The following is a 12,964-nucleotide window of genomic DNA, read 5'->3' on the forward strand; positions in this document are numbered from 1 at the left end:
TTTTTTTTTTTTTTTTTTTTTTTTGTGGTGAATTTTGTCTGCCTTGTCATTTTGTCCAGATAAGAGTATATGAAGGAGCAAGTAAAATACTAAAAGGGTGGCAACAATCTCAGGAAAATATGCTTTAACCAAATCAGAAGAGTTCCCAAATCGTGAGGGGGGAGAAAGGGGATAAAAAGAGGTTCAGAAAGAAAAAAAAAAATTAAACAATTAAAAGAAGAAAACGAATAAAGAAAAAATATAAAAAGGAAAAATATATATATATATATTAGATAAACTAGTTAAAAAACATTAAAAAAGAAAAGGGTAAAAGTTTAAAAAAATTTAGCAGAAGAAGAGAAAAAAAAATTGAAAAAGAAAAAAAAATTAATTAACTGCAAGGCTAAAGAATCATGGGGAGAATGCCATGAGTTCCGTGCTTTGCTTTCTTCTCCTTTGGGATTCTGTTGCTCTCCTTGGTATTGAAACTGCAGTCCTTGGTAGGTGAACTTGGTCCTGGCTGGATTTCTTGTTGATCTTCTGGGGTAAGGGCCTGTTGTAGTGATTCTCAAGTGTCTTTGCCCCAGGCGGAGTTGCACCACCCTTACCAGGGGCCAGGCTGAGTAATCCCCTGGGTTTGCTTTTGGGAGCTTTTGTTCCCTGAGCGCTTTCCGTAGGGTCCGGAGGACAGGAATGAAGATGGAGGCCTCTCAGTCTCCGACCCGGAGGAGCCGAGAGCCCGGGGCCCCACTCCTCCGTGCGCCCTCAGAGAACAGCGCCCAATTACTCCCGTCACCCTGGCCTCCGGCCGCGCTCTGAGCTCACCGAGCCTGCGACCGGTTCAAGGTAACCCGAGTTTAGAGCTCACTCCTCAGCTCTGTCTCTGTAGCTGGCTTCCCCGTTCTAATACCTGTAAGCTCTGCGACACTCAGACACCCCCGATCCTTCTGTAACCCTGCGGGACCTGAGGCCACGCTGACCCCGCGTGGGCTTCACCCCAGTTAAGCCTGTGGAGCGATGTCCCTCAGTGGAACAGACTTTTAAGAGTCCTGATTTTGTGCTCCGTTGCTCCGCCGCTTGCCGGGAGCTGGCCCCTCCCACCGCGGTCTATCTTCCTGTTGCTTTGGATTCACTTTTCCGCCAGTCCTACCTTTCAGAAAGTGGTTGATTTTCTGTTTCCAGAATTGCTGTTCTTCTTCTCTTCGATCTCTCATTGGATTTGTAGGTGTTTGCAATCTTTAGATAAGCTATCTAGCTGATCTCCCGCTACCTGAAGTAGTCTCAGCCTGCTACTTCTCCGCCAATTTGACTCTCCCCCCCGACCCCATCTCTTTGGGGAACAACAAGGCTGACTCTATTGCCCAGCAGATGGCCTTAAACTCCTCTCCAGCCCCTCTCCTGTTTCTCAACACTCCCTATAGTCCCTCATAGACTGATGAGGAGACTTGGTCCCCCAAAACATTAGGTGGCAGGTTGGGTGACAAGCAATGGTATTATGTCCAGGACAAAATTGCCCTCTCAAACATCCTAATCCACACCCTCATTACTGACATCCACCAGTCTCTCCACATTGATCCAAAGGCCCTATACCAATTTCTCCAACCTCTCTTCCGCCACCCCCTCCTCCAAAAGACCATTAAAGAGGTACACCAGGCTTGCAGAACCTGTTCTGTGGTCAATGCCTAGGGTGGCCTCCGCAGACCAGGACCCACCCACCAGCTCCGCGGGAATCAACCAGGCGAGGACTGGCAACTTGACTTCACTCGCATGCCTCAACACAAAACCTTTAGATAACTACTAACTCTTGTGGACACCTTCACAGGCTGGATCGAGGCATTCCCCACCACTAGGGAAACAGCAGACATGGTCACCGCTGTTCTCATTGAGCACATCATCCTGAGGTTTGGACTCCCTCGAACCCTACAATTGGACAATGGACCGGCCTTCATCTCCAGCATCACACAACAGATCTCCGAGAGCCTCAACATCACCTGGAAACTCCATATCCCCTATCACCCCCAATCCTCAGGTAAGGTGGAGAGGGCCAATGGCCTCCTCAAGGAACAACTCACCAAACACACTCTTGAAAGCCACCTCTCTTGGCCAACCCTTCTCTCACTAGCACTCACCTGCCTTAGGGCCTCTCCTCGAGGCCATCAGGACTCAGCCCCTTTGAGCTCCTGTACGGCAGGCCCTTCCTACTCAATCACAACCTGCCTGCCTCTCCTCCACCCCTCCTATCTTATCTGTCCTATCTGACCCTCTTATGAGCCCTCCTAAGGGCTCATGCAGATGCAACCATCCCCGCCCCCAACAGCCCAGCTGGAGACTTCCCCCAGGCCCTAAATCCTGGGGACCAAGTTCTCCTATGAGAACTTCAACCAAAGTCCTTACAGCCTAGGTGGACCATCCCCCATACTGTTATTCTCACAACTCCCACAGCAGCAAAATTCCTAGGACACCACCCGTGGGTACACATCTCCAATCTAAAACCAGCCCCACCACAGGATGGCTGGACTTCCCAAACCCTGGGGCCTACGCAGTTATAGATTTCCCACACCACTTCTCCTCACCCTCCTCCTTTTACCACCCCCATAGCTGCCCCTCCGTTGACCCTGGGTTCAGGTGACACTTCTTCCTAGTGGAAACTTGGACCCATGGGGACACCACACGGTCTAGTCAGCTGGTCACCACAGATTGCCAGCCCGGAGGGTGCCAGACCTAGCAGAAATGGCCATCCTCTCCACCCCCCTCCTGCGACAGAAAAGGGCTGTGCTTCTTCCCCTGGTTATTGGGGTCTCCTTGGCATCTTCCCTAGTGGCCACTGGGCTGGGCACCGGGGCCCTAGCTCACTCCATAGACGCTACCCGAGATTTATCCAAACAGCTCCAAATAGCCATGGAGGCCTCAGCTGAGTCCTTGGCATCCCTACAATGACAGGTTACCTCAGTGGCCCAGGTAGCCCTACAGAACCTATGAGCCCTGGACCTGCTCACCGCAGACAAGGGAGGAACCTGTTTATTCCTCAATGAAGAATGCTGCTATTATATCAATGAATCCAGTATAGTCAAAACCAATATTGGTGCCTTGGCAAAAATCCGCAACTCCCTTCGTGGCCAGCATCGCCCTGAAATAAACTCCTCTCAATGGTGGCTCTCCCCCTTAATGACCTGGCTCCTTCGATCCTAAGTCCCCTTATTCTCCTCTGCCTATTAGCACTAATCACCCCCTGTGTTCTTCGCTTCATTCAGGATTGCATCTGCGAGGTTTCCAGGGTCACTGTCAACCAACTCCTCCTGCATCCCTATATCCGCCTACCCACATCCAAAGGACCCTATAACAACACCCCTTTGCCAGCAGGAAGTAGCCAGATCTGAATCGCCGCCCATATTACACCAAAAAGGTCAGAATGTTGGGTTGGTGGGCTCCGGGAATGCAGGAGGAACAATAGAAATGACCCCCGGGGCCGCCATCTTCCAGCCTCCTCCCCACCCCTTTCCTTAACCCTTGACTCTCCCAAAAGGATGTATGCCCAGATCACATCTCCATAGGTAACCTGATACCTATGCAGGAAACAGAAGTATCAGGACCCCCCCCCCAACTCCAGACCCTCCGATCACCAAATACCCTACCATATATGGATGTGAGCCCATACCCTGCCTTGGCCCGATAAAAGACCCCGCCAACTCCCTCCCAGTGCAACTTCCTCCACTCCCCTTTCTGGAGTCGAGGAACCTTGCCCGAGGGTGCCCACCTCCTTCCAGCACAACTTTCCTGGCTCCCCTTCTCCTGAGCCCTGAAACTTCGCCAGAGAGTGCCTTTAATAAATCTTGCCTTGCACCCACTTCACCTGGTGTCATGTTTATCTCGCCTATAAAACTTTACAGTATTGAATTCTTATACCATCACCACAGATAGATTTAGGATTGCTTTTTTTAATTTATAATCCTCCCAATTTGGCAATAAGACCCTTAACACTGAAAGAAGTTGGAATTATGATATGACACAATATTCTACGATTTCTTGATGGGCACATTTATGTAGCATAATTTTATGAACAAAGAAGGCCAAGTTTGTAATTAGCTGGCATTTAGGGTGGAGCACTTAGTGACATAGGGAGCCAGGTATCCAAGTCTGCATCATTCTGACCACAAAGAATATTTTTTAGAACTTGTTGCCACATAAAATAAAAAGACCTGTGTGGTTTATTGACAAGGTGAGGTTGGAACCTGTAACTTTTAAGTGAGGAGTGCTCCATGACATTTGATAATATTAACATTCATACATCTCCATTTCTCATGTGGTTATGTCAGTATGTGAATGTAACTGATGTAAGAGGTCTGTAATTTGGTTCTAGCAGTGATAAAGCTTAGTTTTGTCACCTAGCCAAGTAAGTCCAGAATTTGGTTGACCCAAATATAGTTCATGGAATTCAGTAGTCTAACAAGGGGTTTAGCTGAGATACCTTACGTTGTACAGGGCTGATCTGTAAAACACTTGGTGCTTTGGCAAATGTCAATGCTAGAGTTATTTTTAATCTCCTTGCTAAGTTTAAAGATGATATTTTTAGCGTCAAACCACAGGATTCAGTTGCAATAAAGTTTTGGTGCATCTCTCAGGAAAAGTCCAGTCCCAGTGCATTGATACAGACATCTGTTTTCAATGCAAAAGGGAAATTTTTCAGTTATTATCTTTATTCTGACAAGGGATAGTCCTTGAGCTTCCATATGGATTTTCTGGAGTCCAAGTAGTTCACCAGGTAAAAAGGCAGAGTGATGTTCTTCTGGCTGTAGATACCATACCTTTCAATCTATCCATCTACCATATCCAGACAACCATGTGTTCACATCTGCAGGAATGAAGACCACTTCAGGTTCTTTTGCATTATCTAGATGTTGACATAGCCAATAGTCAGACTGATTTAGAAGTGTGGCTAGGGTTTGGTAAGCTGGCATAAAGAAGTGTTTGGTCTGTGCCTCATCTATTGAAAAAGAGAGGGTTAGTAAGAGCAAGACACATGTTGGAAAGGAGTCTATAGTGGAGACTTAAAGAGGGGAAGTAGGACAGAAAAGCACTCTCCAGTTAGCCTTCCAACAAATAATCTATAAATGGTGAAAAAGCATTGAAAAGTATATATATTGTATTTTGTTGGTATTATATATATTATAATATATTTATATTATATAAGTAATTTATATTACATATAAATTTACATTATATAATATATAGTGTATATTTATATATAAATTTATATATTCCATATATATGGAATATATATATATATGTGTATATTTATATTATATATATATATACACACACACACACACACACACACACATACACATACACAGGAGTTTTAAAAAGGGGGTGTAGGTAAAAGATAAGTTTCTTGATCTGTGATTTTGGGAAAAGCTGTCTATGTCATGGAACCATTGCTTCTGGAACCTGGGACTTGAGCCTGGAAATTTTTGTTTTCAGGTTACCTGTAGGTAGGGGGTGGTCTCCCAGTTGTCCTGCAGGTATTGATCTGAGTCTACTTTGGTATGGTTCTCATGAATCCAGAGGATTTCTCTTTTACTCTGGTGGCAATGTAGGTCATCAGCAACAACTCTTGGAGCCCTTCCCAGCAAGATGTCAGATAGTGTTTTCTTCTAAAGACTCTGATGTAGACCCTGTACCTGGTTGAAAGGGCCCATCAACTGGTGGAGATCATGCCTCTTTTTCCTGTTGATGATAAGATTTATGTATACTAATTAGTCCTTATATATAATTAGTCATAGCATCAAATTGCTCACTTAGTCCCCAAATAAAAAAGTTTAGAGGTGCCAGTAAGCATTGGACAACTAAACACTATTTCAAAGGGGATCAATCCATGCCTCATATTTGGAGTATTATTAATAAGGGTCAAGGGCAATGCTTTTGGCCATTTAAGTCCAGTTTCTTGACAACTCCTTCCTAAGTTCTTTTTTATGTAAAGATTTTTATAGTTCACTTGCCCTGATTATTGAGGGTAATTTGGGGTATATGATTTTAATGAGTACTCCAGAATTTTTGCAAGCAGGTGGTTTATCTCTGCTGTAAAATGAGTTCCTTGGTATAATTCAATCACTAAAGGAATGCCAAAATAAGGCATGCTTTCAGTTATTAATTTTTTTACCACTGTTTTGGCATCAGCATTTCCAGTCAGATAGCATTCAGTCCATCCACTAGACATTCAGACTATGATCAACCAGTGAGAACAGCCAAGGCTGGAGGCAAGTCTATAAAATCCATGTGAAGTCTGAAAAGGGAAGTGTGAGCCCAGGAGGTCTTCCTGGGTATACTGATTTCTTCCAGAGATTTGGTGAGATTTATAAGTAGTGCACTGGGAAATGGCTCAGTTATAAATTTTGTGGGTGTCAGGGCAAAACCAATTGTTTTACTCGTTAATTATCCCCTACTTGCACATATGTCTCATTTGTGGAAGATAAGTGCAAGGTTAAAAGAAAAGGGGTTATAGGAATACTGTTTGGCCCAATATATGATCCATCTGATAACTGCTTGGCACCCTTTTGTGTCCAAGAGTCCTTTTCAGATTAGGGGCATTTGTCTGGTGACTAAAAGTATCAGTCAAGGATATAGGTTGGATTAGAAACTGGGTGGAGAGGAGATAAGGGGGTCCATTTGGAGCTGTGTTTTGGGCAGCTGTCAGCTCTACCATTTCCTAAAGATGTACCATCAGTTTCTTCTGAATATTGTTTGATCAGCAAACATTGGCAATTTTAGAAGGGAGGGGAATAGCTTGTGAAAAGGCAGCAATTACATGGTCGTTAAGCAGTGAGAGTGCCCGCAGAAGATATGAATCCAGGGAATTTCCAAATTGATCTTCCCATAAAAACCAATAAGGTTTTGCTTAGAATGAGAAGTCTCTAAAAAATCTCAAATATATTATAGAAGTTTTTCCAATTCAAAAGATCTACCATCTGGCCACTAAAAAGTGGAATCAGCAGTATATATTTATTCCAATAGCAACTCAATCCAATAATCTTCTCTATGGAAAGAACAAGAGGCATATTTTCAGGCTTAGTGTAAATCTTTACCATGGATGCAAGAAGTGTCCAAACAGGGCATAGATGTTGTAGCCCCATGACCTGAAGGTTACTCCAAGAATAGTCAAAGAATGCAAAGACCTTCATTTTACAGATGGCAAGAATTTATGTGGTATCTACAGTGTCTCTGGTGTCCCACAAATGGGAGACACCTCAAGTCATAGATCTACTAATCTATGACATCCTGTTGCCTTGGTGTACTGGAATTGGAATGGAATGTTCCTGCACTAACAAGCAATGAAGGTTGGGATGAAAAAGACCCCTTACGGGCTGGGACCCCTTATGACAAACCTTGAGAGCTTCCATGGCCAACAGCTGCTTGTAATTTCATGTCTTGGATCCCAAGTCTATTCTACTCATCATTGGGTTGCACATCCTTAACTGGTAAGTGCACCCTCCGGTGGCAGAGAGAATATTCTCACTGGTGACAAAGCCAACCTCTTAAGACGTAGAACAATATGAAAGGGAAAACCTCATCTGGTTCTTCTTAAATGCACATTAATAGCTTTGGCCAGGACTTGGGTATCTTGGAGCCATGGTAATACCTAGGAGGGATGTGTCACAGAGTTGGGGATTTTGTGTGTGTTTTTTTTTTTTTTTTTTTGGTTTTTTTTTTTTTTTTTTTTTTTTACTGTGTACCTTGAAGCATAGAAGTTTGTCCTGGCAGGTAACCTGGTGTCAGTCTAACCCATTCCGTGATCAACTTATCCTGACATAGGTGTCTGACATAGGTGGTGGGCACTCTAATAGTTTTTAAGTACTAGACCCTTGTCCACCAATTTTGTAGTTTTGACTTTCAAGGTGTTTCTTAGTAACTGCCTTTGCCTCATGCGCACATTAACCCACAGCAAAATTTTTCCAAACTGATCTGATGAAAATTGTGACTTCATCAGTCTGTGGGACTGGCTTGAATAGCAGGTTTATAGAACTTAGACCGGCATTCCAACCTATGATAATTCCTTCTTATGACAAACAATGAAAAAGACACAAAGAAAAACAAAAACCATCCCTGAGAGGGAATGGATCAGTATCTAAAGAGTACTCTACTAAATTTTTATTGAGAGTCATTAAGCCCAAGGAACCAGTTATACAGTATGTTCTGAATTTAGAGAGAAAGAGAGAGGAAAGACACTACTCTCACTCCACTGGACTCTGCAGATGGAGATTTGGGTTGGTGACATGGTAAAAAGTCTTACCTTCTGCTGACAAAAAGGTTAGATGTCCCAGAATTGCTTAGCTGCAGCATCCAGAGAGAGCAGCATCCAGCAAATTAGTATTCTGCTGACCACGCCAAGTGAAAGGAAGGAAAAATTCTCTTATATCCTTAAGAATTAAATTTACTTAAGGACAAGATGGTGGGGAAGTAGGAGGAGGCACCGTTTCAACCTGTACCCTAAAGTGAGCTGATGACCTACCAAAGAACTCCGATCACCCACGAAATCAGCCTGAGATCAAAATTATACACGTCGGGATCTCTACAGGGGCAGAAGATGCCAGTGGGCAGGTAAAGTGGAGTTGGAACGTCAGACTGATATCTGAAGATAAACAAAAGGGAGAGGGAGCCACCAGAGGAGACAGATTGGAAAGTAATACCCCTAATACAAGAGTGCCCTGCATCTGGGGACCAGCATTAACTTGGAGACTGGTTGAAAGTACTCCAAAAGAGCAAAGGATTGTGGGGGGGAAATTGTGGGAATTGGGGCGGCTAGGGACAGGGGCTTAAGTCCCTGGACCCAGGACAGCCTCCCCTGGCACTGAGCCAGAGAGAGTGCAGTGGAGAAACCAGGTCTTGGTCCCTGAGCCACAAGCACACCCGAGAAAGCATGGGGTCAGGTTCCTGTGAGGGGCTGGGAGCCTCACCAGATGGCAGAACAGCGAGCCGTGGTAACAGAGTCTGAGATGTGTGCGCCCCTCACCCTCCCCTGAGAGAGGTGCGCGAAGGCCCAGCCCAGCGCTCTTAGACCCGCGCCATTATATCAGAGCCTGAGATGCCCGCGTGACACACATGCTCCCCTGAGAGAGGTGCACACAAGCCTGGCGCTCTTAGACTCAGAAAGCCCAGGCACTCCTAGCCCGGGCCAGCGGGAAAATTTCAGTGTGCAATCACTGCTTGGAACCTCTCTGGCAGTCTGGAGCTGCCCAGACAGCCACCGCTGCCGTGGTTTTGGATACAAGCAGAAAATCCTGCATCCCCAGGGACCGCAACTCAGAACCTGCTCTGCCAGTGGCAAAGAAGGAATTGATATGGGCTCTGCAAAACCCACAGGGGACCAGACTGAGGCTTCTCTTTGAGAGGGAGGTCAGGGTACAGTTTGCTTTCATCTAAACCTACAAAAACCATCAAAAGCGGTCAAGGTGAGAGAAAATAAGTGAACAAACATAAAACCCTCCAGAGAACAAAAGCCTGAAAAAACCGGTTTCCTCAGAGCCCACCCCCTTGAGGGGGGCGGGAGGACTTAACTCAGGGAACATTATGGCAGGCCCCTCCCCCAGAAAACCAACCAGGAAAGAAAAAAAAAAAAAAAAGACTACAAGAGATCAACCACCACTACTTCATAGGACAACTTTTATTTTTAACTCGTTCCCACTATTCTGGTTCATTTTTTTTATAGATAATTTTTTAACCTATTTACCATCACAGTGAGATATTCAGTACATCAAATTCCATAATAACCTTCTAACCTGAACTTTTTGATACATACATCTGTGTTTTTACTTTGCATTTCTATTTTTTAAGTTTTTTTTTTAAATTTTAGTTTAGTCTAGTTTATTCCTTTATTATTTTTATTTTCTAATATTCATATAGAGTTAAACTTCAAAGTAATCCCGTTTCCCCAATCAATACTACCCCTATAGGTAAACCAATTTTTAATCCCCATTTAGCCTAGGAAAGTTGAATCCTTTAACAAAGATATCAAGATACATCCAGGAAGAATCAAAACAACCTTCCTCACCCACACTGAGAATTTATAACCGCTCTCCCATCTTTTCTTCCGCCAGTGTTTCTGTGTCTTTGTGTTTGCCCTGATAGTATATAAATCATATACTTGGGGTTCTTTTTGACGAGGTTCTTCCTTAATTTGCCAATATATATATATTTTTTTCTCTTGCCATATACTTTTATCAGTCTTTTTGTTTGTCTGTTTTTGTTTGTATACTTCATCAATCTTACCTTGGGACCCATTTGGGCTGAACCTTCTCTTTTATCTTCCCTTTTATTACTGTCTCTCTCTATCTCTCTCTCTTTTTTCTTTTTCTTTTCTTTTTTCTCTCATTTGGGTGGGGAATCCTGATTGCTCAGAAGCGTTCCAGGGTGCACCTTGACTACACCACAGTTGATACATCCAGCTACATCCGTTCAGTCATCTCTCACCAAAATGACTAGGAGGAGGAATGCCCAACAGAAGAAAAACACAGAGGATGGGCCTTCTGCAGGAGAGCTAATGGCTATCAACAGAGACAATATGTCCGAAAGAGAATTCAGGCTAACAATTATCCAGGCAATAGGTAGGTTGGAGAAAGCCATGGATGACCAAATAGAATTGATTAGGGCAGAACTGAAAGTGACCAGGGTTGATGTTCACAATGTTAGGGCAGAACTGAAAGCCACCAGGGATGAGATTCACAATGCTCTCAATGAGTTCCAATCTAATCTAAATTCTCTCAAAGCTAGGGTAACTGAGACAGAAGATAGAATTAGTGATCTGGAGGACAAACAGATAGAGAGAAAGGATCAGGAGGAATCCTGGAACAAACAGCTTAGAAGACACAAAAAAAGAATCAGGGAAATAAGTGATGCCATGAAATGTTCCAACGTCAGAATTATTGGAATCCCTGAAGGGGAGGAGAAAGAAAGAAGTCTAGAAGATATAGTGGAACAAGTTCTTCATGAAAATTTTCCCAATCTCACGAATGGAACCAGCGTTCATGTACTAGAGGCTGAACGGTCTCCACCCAAGATTATAGATTCCAGAAAAACATCAAGGCACCTGATAGTCAAATTGAGGAATCATAATTGTAGGTATAATCTCTTGAAAGCCGCTAGGACAAAGAGGCTCCTTACTTACAGAGGAAAGCCCATGAGAATAACATCAGACATGTCCACAGAGACCTGGCAAGCCAGAAAGGGCTAGCAAGATATATTCAGGGCACTAAATGAGAAGAACATGCAGCCAAGAATACTTTGTCCAGCAAGACTGATATTCAAAATGGATGGAGAGATAAAGAGTTTCAAAGACCGGCAAGGCTTAAAAGACTATGCTACCACCAAGCCAACACTGCAGGAAATATTAAGGGGGGTTCTATAAAAGAGGAAAAATCCTAAGAATAGCATTGAACAGAAATATAGAGACAATCTACAGAAAGAAAGACTTCAAAGGTAACACGATGTCAATAAAAACGTATTTATCAATAATCACTCTCAATGTGAATGGCCTAAATGTGCCCATAAAATGGCACAGGATTGCAGATTGGATAAAACGACAGGACCCATCCATACGTTGTCTACAAGAGACCCATTTTGAACCTAAAGATACACCCAGACTGAAAGTGAAGGGATGGCGAAGCATCTTTCATGCCAATGGGCCTCAAAAGAAGGCCGGGGTAGAGATTCTCATATCAGATAAATTAGATTTTAAACTAAAGACTTTAAACTAAAGATACAGAAGGACACTACATCATTCTTAAAGGGACTATCCACCAAGATGATCTAACAATTGTAAATATCTATGCCCCCAATATGGGACCAGCCAATTACATAAGAAAACTGTTAATCAAGATAAAGAGTCATATTGATATGAATACATTAATAGTAGGAGATCTTAACACGTCTCTCTCAGAAATAGACAGATCATCGAAGCAGAAAATCAATAAAGAAACAAGAGCATTGAATGACACACAGGACCAGATGGACCTCATAGATATATACAGAACCTTCCACCCTAAAACAACAGAATACTCATTCTTCTCAAGTGCACATGGAACCATCTCCAGAATAGACCACATACTGGGTCACAAATCAGGACTCAACCGATACCAAAAGACTGAGATTATTCCCGCAATTTCTCAGACCACAATTCTTTGAAACTGGAGCTCAGTCACAGGGAAAAGTTCGGAAGGAACTCAAACACCTAGAAGCTAAAGATCACCTTGCTTAAGAATGCTTGGATCAACCAGGAAATCAAAGAAGAACTGAAACAAATCATGGAAACCAATGAGAATGAAGACACTTTGGTCCAAAACCTATGGGATACAGCAAAGGTGGTCCTAAGGGGGAAATACATAGCCATCCAAGCCTCCCTCAAAAAAACTGAAAAATCCAGAATACACCAGCTGTCTCTACACCTTAAAGAACTGGAGAGTTGGGGGAAGTTGGAAGGGGAGGTGAACCATGAGAGACTATGGACTCTGAAAAACAATCTGAGGGTTTTGAAGGGGCAGGGGGTGGGAGGTTGGGGGAACCAGGTGGTGGGTACTGGAGAGGGCACGGATTGCATGGAGCACTCGGTGTGATGCAAAAACTAGGAATACTGTTATGCTGAAAAAAAAAAAAGTTAAAAAAAAAGGAAGAAAGAACTGGAGAATCAAAAACAAATCAAACCAACTCCACACATAAAAAGGGAAATAATCAAGATTAGAGCTGAAATCAATGAGGTAGAAGCCAGAGATAAAGTATAACGTATCAACGAAACATGAAGCTGTTTTTTTTTTGGTAAGAATCAATAAGATAGATAAACAATTGGCCACACTAATCCAAAGAAGAGAGAGAAAGCCCAAATTGATAAAATTATGAATGGAAAGGGAGAGATCACAACTAACACCAAGGAAGTAGAAACAGTCATCAGAAGTTAGTATCAACAGTTATATGCCAATAAGCTAAGCAACCTAGATGAAATGGA

Source organism: Lontra canadensis, unplaced genomic scaffold (genome assembly GCF_010015895.1).
Source record: "Lontra canadensis isolate GAN:19392208 unplaced genomic scaffold, GSC_riverotter_1.0 scaffold142, whole genome shotgun sequence".
In the NCBI taxonomy this organism is placed as follows: Eukaryota; Metazoa; Chordata; class Mammalia; order Carnivora; family Mustelidae; genus Lontra; species Lontra canadensis.